The sequence below is a fragment of the Carassius auratus genome, chromosome 7 (assembly GCF_003368295.1).
Source record: "Carassius auratus strain Wakin chromosome 7, ASM336829v1, whole genome shotgun sequence".
NCBI classification, from domain to species: Eukaryota; Metazoa; Chordata; class Actinopteri; order Cypriniformes; family Cyprinidae; genus Carassius; species Carassius auratus.
In genome coordinates this window covers 15754038-15762283 of record NC_039249.1, presented here as the reverse complement: position 1 = coordinate 15762283, position 8246 = coordinate 15754038, and positions in this window count along the sequence as shown.

The following is an 8246-nucleotide window of genomic DNA, read 5'->3' as shown; positions in this document are numbered from 1 at the left end:
GCTCAAACTATTCTTGTGGAGTTATAGTATTGCATCACTTCCTGTTGCGACAAGAGTTAGTCACTCTCTGATTCCTCTTGTTTTGTACAGCAGAACGCAAATGTTTCATGTCTTCAGCCAATAAGATAACAATCATACTTACGCACTATATATGAATAAATGACTCGCTGTGTGTAACAAACCCCACTGAGTGGATTTATGAGCCTGTGACATGTCTTTGTAGTTGAAGTATACTTACAGTAAATATGATACATACTCAAGGACTAAAAGCTTTCCATAAAACTGTCATCAAAAGAACGTATTAACCCATCTTTGTTTACAAGGGGTGAGACGGGGGAAAAGACAATTTGGTGCAGCGGTCATAAAGCATCTTACTCCAGTCTCTGCCAGACGCGCATACACACTCATAAGAATCTCTCTCCACACACAAACACACACACACACACACACACACACACACACACACACACGCACCTTTAAGGCTAAATCAAGAAGGAACAACAGCATTTAAGAAACAGTGTCACATTTCTGGGTCATAAATACTAAGATTGATTTGACCCCCCGGTTGGTTTCAGTCGGTGACTTCCACAGCCGTAAAGAAAAGTGGAAGCCATGTTAGTCCCGGGGGGTCCATAGTGGGAAACCCAATAGCCCACAGCGGGTTTAAAAAACAGCCAGCTAGTATTGTCAATATGGTCTCTCTTTCACTACCCACACACACATTTTGATACAGGACAGACGCAGGAGCACCACACACCAAACATGTCCAGCTGTTCTCAGTATAGTGTTCAGTGTGAGTGTATGGTGTGTGTGTGAGCATCCATACCAAAGAGCAAAAAGGTTAAAAGGTTTCTGTTACTGATGGGTAAACAGTTATATTTCTATTATTAATAGTAAACTCATCAATACCATTTTGTATGTCACAGCTTAATTCAAACAGAATTTAAAAATAAAATAATAATAATAATATCACCGTAAACAAGTGCATTTAATTATATAACTATTATTAGATGATTGGATACAGAATGGGGTTTTTGAAGAGCTCTATTCTGAAGCTTTTTATAATAATAATAATAAATTCCACAAGAAAAGCTCCCAAGCATCTAATAAATAAATGAATAAATGTTTACAATGATAAGTATTATAAATGTTATTAATATGTATTGCTAGGTGCGTGTGTTTAGATATTTGGATGCACTTTTTGTGGTTTGAGGTGCTCTTCTGTTACACCGCGATTAAGATTTTTCCAAAAAAAGAAAAGAAAAGGGAAATAGAGGGAGGACATAGAGGGAGCGAGGAGAATTAGTACAATGAGGCCAAAGGCACCATCATCTGTTTTACTGTAGGTTACCATAACAACGACCTCTGACCAGGACACTTGATGAATAAATGTGGAGCCAATAGCCACATTAGATACTTTATCTTTTTGTCACATCTCTAAGTAGAGGTATTTAAAAAAAAACTTAGATATGAAACGTACATAATGTAGGTATATATATATATATATATATATATATATATATATATATATATATATATATATATATATATATATATATATATAAAAATCAGTGCTGTGCGGTGGTGTTCTAATGTAGGTAAAATCTTCAAAGTTTTTTTTTTTTTTTTTAAAGGTGCCATAGAATGCAAAAATCACTTTTATAAGGTGTTTGAACACAGTTGTGTGGCTGCAGTGTGTGAAAACAACCAGCCTATAATGGTAAAAATCCACCCACTCATTGTTTTATAATCCTAATAAATCATAAACAGTCTCTTCACACTAGCAGTTCCAGATTTCTCACTACTGTGACATCATACTCGGGGAAACTCCCGGCCCTTTGTGACACTCTCTGCCCTATTAGCATATACACAGAGTGAGAAGCTGGGGTCCGCCATTACTGTCCTCTTGCTGTAGCTGATGGAGGTACAATGTCAGCACCAAAGAGCCATTAAATGTGTTGTGTGGAAAAATATTGAAAATCTTATACTTTGTGCTAGTGTTTTCAAGGTTCCAAAATTTCAGTATTTGGTACCAATACCAGTGAAATTCTGTGTTTTTCCTCCTTTTGATGTCATCATGTCTCAGTGCTTTTATGAAGAGAGCGCATTGGATACCTTTCGGATAATGCATCAAGAACCGGGTGGGGTGGGTGCTCGGAACTCCCGGTACTTAAAAAAAAAACCTGGTACCGTCACATTTTATTTATTTATTTTTGTACCGACTTGGTACCAGAGTACCGGGTCTTTTGACAACACTACTTTGTGCTAATCATTTTACAAACAATGATCTTCTGAAAGGGGGACTGATACCAATGCTTTGTGTGCAAACATCCAGACTGCAGACAAAGTAAGCATCACACCTCATATTTTGTTTTCCAAAAGAGCTTCTTGGCTCTCTGTAATGCTAAATTGCTAAAGCTACCATTGGCTCTGCCTGTTTTCACTAATGCTGCCTTCACATGCTACCGGAATGATCGTAAATAGGAATATGGTAGTTCAAAATTGTATTTGGAAGCAATGTGAGGTCTTGAAGCTCCACACTCTTCTGAAAAGGGAGGCGTGAGCATCAGCTCATTTTCATTTAAAGGGGACAAGCAAAAAAAAAAAAAAAAAAAAAAACATGTTTCAGCTCATACCCTAAAAGTAGCAATTTCAACAAGCTATAGAAAATAATATGTGTTGTATTTTGAGATAAAACTTCACATACACACTCTTGGGACTTCAGAGAACAATAAAAAATATTGTACCAATGCATTCTATGGCACCTTTTAAATCAAATGTAAATTTGTATCCCAGTCGCATTTGTTTGGTTACATAAACATTACTTACACTATTCAAAACAATGTAATGAATATTCAATTTATCAAAAAAAAAAAAAAAAATAATAATAATAAAGTCAGTCTTTTTAAGCATTTTACATTTATTCCAAAATAACTCAAGGCAGCAACAATTTAAACAATATATTTTATTTATAAACTTATGTTGAGGTATTCTTTTTAAAGATTAACTATTATGGGGCATTTATTGGACCATCAGCCATAAAAACTAATGTTAAAAAACCAAAACAAAGCATATTTATTTCACAAAAATTAAGTTAAGACTCTTCAGAATATGACTAATACAATAAACAGCCTGTACGGTAAGGCTATACAATTGCAGTCCCAAACTAGTTTTTGTTAATACAATTAAGTTGGTATGAGCCACCACAGTCATTTAAACATATACAAAATGACACAAAGTGAAAATAACATGGTATTTTTTGGTTTTGGAAACTACAGTTACTATGGTGAATATACACTATTAACATTAACTGTTAATGAAATGTGGAAACTGCTCCTGGATAGAATGAATATTATACCTTCATAAAAATCTTTCCCAGCCAACATACAGAGTACCAGTTATGTGATTTATTGCTACTGTACTTTTAATTTTACGAATTGCATGCTCGTGGTTTCTGTGCTTTAGTGAAATGATATACAGTGCACCGCCGTGTTTGCGCATGCTGTAGAGGAGTGTGTGCTACCAACATGGCATAACATCTACCAGGACAGGATAGTTGGTTTCTCTGGTGAGAGACTTATTTCATAACAAGAAACGATAATAACGATAGAACAAAGAAGTGTCAACAGCTTCATGCACGTCTTTTAAAATAAAAGTCTCACATCAGAAAAACATTTCGAATTACAATTTCTGTTGTAGTTGATACAGTCTGCGACCCAATTTTTTTATTTTTTATTTTTTTGCAGAGAGAGAGAATCAAACCAAAATTGTAAGCGCAGAGAAAATTGAGAAAGAGCTGTACATATCAGTTTATTTTGGGAAATTTTTGCCCCACATGAGCAAGCCATTTAGACATTTGCAACAGTTTGCTTTTTTACACATACACACTGGTTCTATGTAGTAAATCCGTTTTGCAGTTCTTTAAGGTTTGCAGTACTTTTGAACGTGTTTTAGTGAAAGCAATGTGCCAAAAGTGGAAGCGTGGAAAAATGGAAGTCAGGAGAATGCAGATCATATTATTTTGCATTAGCTTAAAGCTGCAATTTCACAATACATGAAATACACTTACAAGTAGCAGTAAAATGCCGCAAATAATTTCTTCTTACACTTGCATGCATTTTTATGTACACTTCCACAACTCTTACCCTGCGTTTGCAAATCTTTTAGCCATTATTTTACCTTCATATACACCTGCTCCAGAAACAATGGTGGACTGATGTCAGCTCACTCAGGGCCGGTCTAAGGTAAGACCACAGTCCAGTCTGTGCATAAACGCTACTGTCAATCAAACCATTGTGGGAGGGGCCTGTCTGTGTGGCATCACAAAGACAGGCATTAGCTTGATAAGAGAAAGGGGTAAAGATTTTAGTAGATTAAAAAAAAAAAAAAAAACCTGAATGGGATTTCATAATTATAGGGTGGTTGTGTACACACACTGCCTACACTTTTAAATTCAATTAACTTGTAAAAGTGCATGTAGCATCCGATGACCCCTTTAAAGTGTCATGGCAGAGCAGTAAGGTCAACTAGTTAATTAGTCAATTATATATATATATATATAATTTATTTTCACATGATTCCTGCGATTTGCTTAAAGAAATGTACTGTGATTTTCCTAAATAAATTTCTGTCTCTCTCCAAATTGGTTGCTTTCATTCTCAACAGGTTTTTGATGAATGATGGCTGTAGGGTCAATGAGAAATCAGCGGAGAGCCCTAAATGCTTATCCAGGCTGCTGACTGGTGCAAATAGTCTTCTGGAGCACCATCAGGTTTCAGGCCAGCTACCCCGCATGGCTGCACTGCCACTATAAATCCAGAAGCTGATTAAACAGTAAATTTAGCATGCCTATCAACTTACCATTAACCAGGTTGCTGCTTTCAAAAACATCATTAATCAAGCAGCAGATATGGAGGAAAATATCAGTCATCGATCCTGTGCACTTATGACAGTTAACACTGCAGCATATTAGCATTGAGCGGCCGCTGATCTATCAATTACTGACCGACCACATGATTCGCCTGCCGCCCGCACTCATTCTAATTCTGCATTTCCCTCTTCGCTAATGCATTTCAACTGTTATCTCATAGGCTAATGAAAGCAAACAAATCAATAAATATAAATTATACATGCGAGGATGTACCGCTGCCAACATAAAGCCCCTAATTAATTGCACTTGATTAATTTATATACTTTAATTATCTCTCTAAGCCACACGAGGCATAAATATCAGGACAATCTGCTTATTGCTATGTCAGTCATAAAACGGCAGACGCTGGGAAACGATTAGCACAGCCAGAATATCGTCAATGGGAAACACACAGTTGCTGACAGAAAAAAAGTCAAAGCACTGAATAATTTAAAGTAAGCAAAAGCAGCACAAAATGAGTGAAGGCCTGGAACAAGACCACTGCTTTTATTTTACGCATCCCAGCTTTAATATTGTAAGTGATTCATTACTGCATGTTGCTCAAACAACACGAACAACAAGTCTGGCACAGGAACTAACCATTTCTCCTCTCGGTTACTGTTCAGCATCTCATTCATTTAGTCTAGTATATTAATAAAAATAGAAATCGAAAAATTATTGCATGCATTTAATACTTTACGGCAGCTGATTTACTTTTAATTGCAATTTGATTGAATTTGTCATGTTAATCATTTGTTGGCCTACATTCAGTTTTTGAAAATAAATAACTTAATAAATAAATTAATTAATTAATATGCAATCCACCAGTCTTGGATAGGGCATACTCTAGAGAAATTAACAAAACTGAACTTGTTGCTCTCAACACATGATAATATTCCATTATGAAGAAATCTAAGGAACAAAATCAATTTATGAGCCTGTCGTGCAGCAGAGGCCTTTAGGGAAGACGGGCTGAGGAAGGCAAACAATATAATCAAAGAAATGTAAGAGAGAATGATTGTGAAAAAAAAGTGCAAAAAAGTAAAGGGGGGTTGTAAATGAGTTTTAGGAATGTGAAAGAGGAGTTACGTCCTGATTCCTGTTAATTATGGTTTTTAGAACAATTAGCCCAACAGGGAGCATGACAGAATAATTATGGTATCCGTGGTTACAGTGGAACATTAATGTGTCCAGGTACAGTAAATATGTCGGAAGCCGAGGTGACGCGACCTTGCACCCCTCACAGCCGCATCTTGATATGTGCTAAATTTTCTGCCCCTGTGCAACTGTGTCCTAATGGGCTTTAGAAAATTACAGTGTCTGCCACGGGTCTTATCTCTTTAAACAAAGGACTTGTTTCTCTTTTTCTTTTTTACATTTGTGCTATCTTCAGCAATTGGATTTGTGAAAGTTACAGAGACTGTTGATGTGTCCATAGTTTCCAGTTAAGCTTTAGACCTCCGACACAGCAGCTCGCCTGGACTTTATGGAGTAACAGAAGCCGGCGTGCTGTATAGGTGCTTGCAGACAAAACAATTGGACCGCATAAATGCCAGACTGTACATAAAAACACCTGAGAGAATTTGGCTGAAACATCAAACACACCCTATACACACATTCGTCTATTAGCGTGCCAGTGGCTACAGAGAGAACAGAGCTCCTTGTCTCTCTTCGATTTGGGTGTTTTATCTATTGAGCTACAAACTACTAGAGAAGGAACTCAGCAGATGAACTCTGTATGTTTTCAACATAAATAATAATACAAATACGCTAGTTCAAAAGTTTAGTGTTTTAATGTTTTTGAATGTTCATGATTTAAACATACATTTGTGACATGTGGAGATTTCATTTACAGTCACCTACACATTGAAACAATATGTATTATGAAAAGTGCAAAAAAAAAAAAAAAAAAAAAAAACTGATTAAAAAAGCTGGAATAAGTTTCAAAAATACAGTGAAAACTGGTGATTGAAAGCTGAATTTTTGTAAAGCCGTCACTCTCTTTAGTCTCGAGTGTCACATGACCCTTTAGAAATAATTATAATATTCTGATTCAGTGTTAAAGTAACATTTATTATTATCAATATAAAAAACATAATATTTTGTGGAAACCGTGATGCATTTTTCAGGATTCTTTGCTGAAAAGACTGTTTAAAATAACAGCATTAATTTAAAAAAGTCATTTTTTTTAAATAATCTGTAACAAAATAAAACATATTTAGTGTCATTTTTTATCAACTTAAATCTTTGCTGAATTAAAGTATGCATTTATATATTTATTCAATGTTTTAAATCATACTGACCCTAAATATTTGAATGGCTGTGTATATAAACAATGTTTTACTAGAAAAATGTAGTATCCTTAGCCGACTTAGAGGTATTGTTTCTAGGTAAAGTTAAATTAGTTTAACACTAAGCCGAAATATCAACATAAATACTGTGAGTGAATTTAAATAAACAACTGGAATCAGCACATCTGGGGTGCTACTAATCATGCTGAGTTTCAGAGATCAGCACACGCACATAAACAAAATGATTCACAAGAGGATTTAACACATATTATGAAAAACACACCACTGCAATGCATTTGAAAGCAGGCAAAAAAAAAAAAAAAAAAAAAAAAAAAGCTTCCACAAGCCACACTTCTCTTTTGTTTACATAAACATGTTCTTCAGACAGGCCAAGTGTGTTAATCATCCCGATATGATACAGTCACTGTTAAAGCATAATGACGCTCTGCTCTGTGTCATTTAGGACTGGTGATCAATCAGACACTCATTTAGCTTTAATTCATGTAGATGCACACCTAATACTCATTACAAAGACACAATTTCCCCCAGTCACAGCAGATTAATGGGAGCCCATCTCCCAGTGTGTCCTGCATCCCGTGTGTGTGTGTGTGTGTGTGTGTGTGTGTGTATAGATAGATGACTCTCTCTCAGGGAGAGCAGCTCGCAGACTGACTTTTCCTAAAGACATGTTTTATGACAAATGGTCCGACACAGCATAACTTCATCAGAGAAGACAAGACAATGAGAATTTGAAACAAGACTGAGAAGAAAAGCTCATTTTATTCTTCTTTTTAATGGCATACATGTACCAACTGATTCGTCTCCAAATTCCACCATGTTTTATAAATGAGTGAAATTACATTGGTTGAATATTTACACTTTGAGAAAGCTAAATATTGTTAAACAAATTAAAATTAAAAATGTTTCTTATGATCACCAAGGTGCATTTATTTGATCAAAAACAGTAAAAACTCATTGTGAAACTTTTTTTTAATTATTTTTTTTTTTATGCATTACAATATGAATTATTCCTGTGAGGTTGCAGC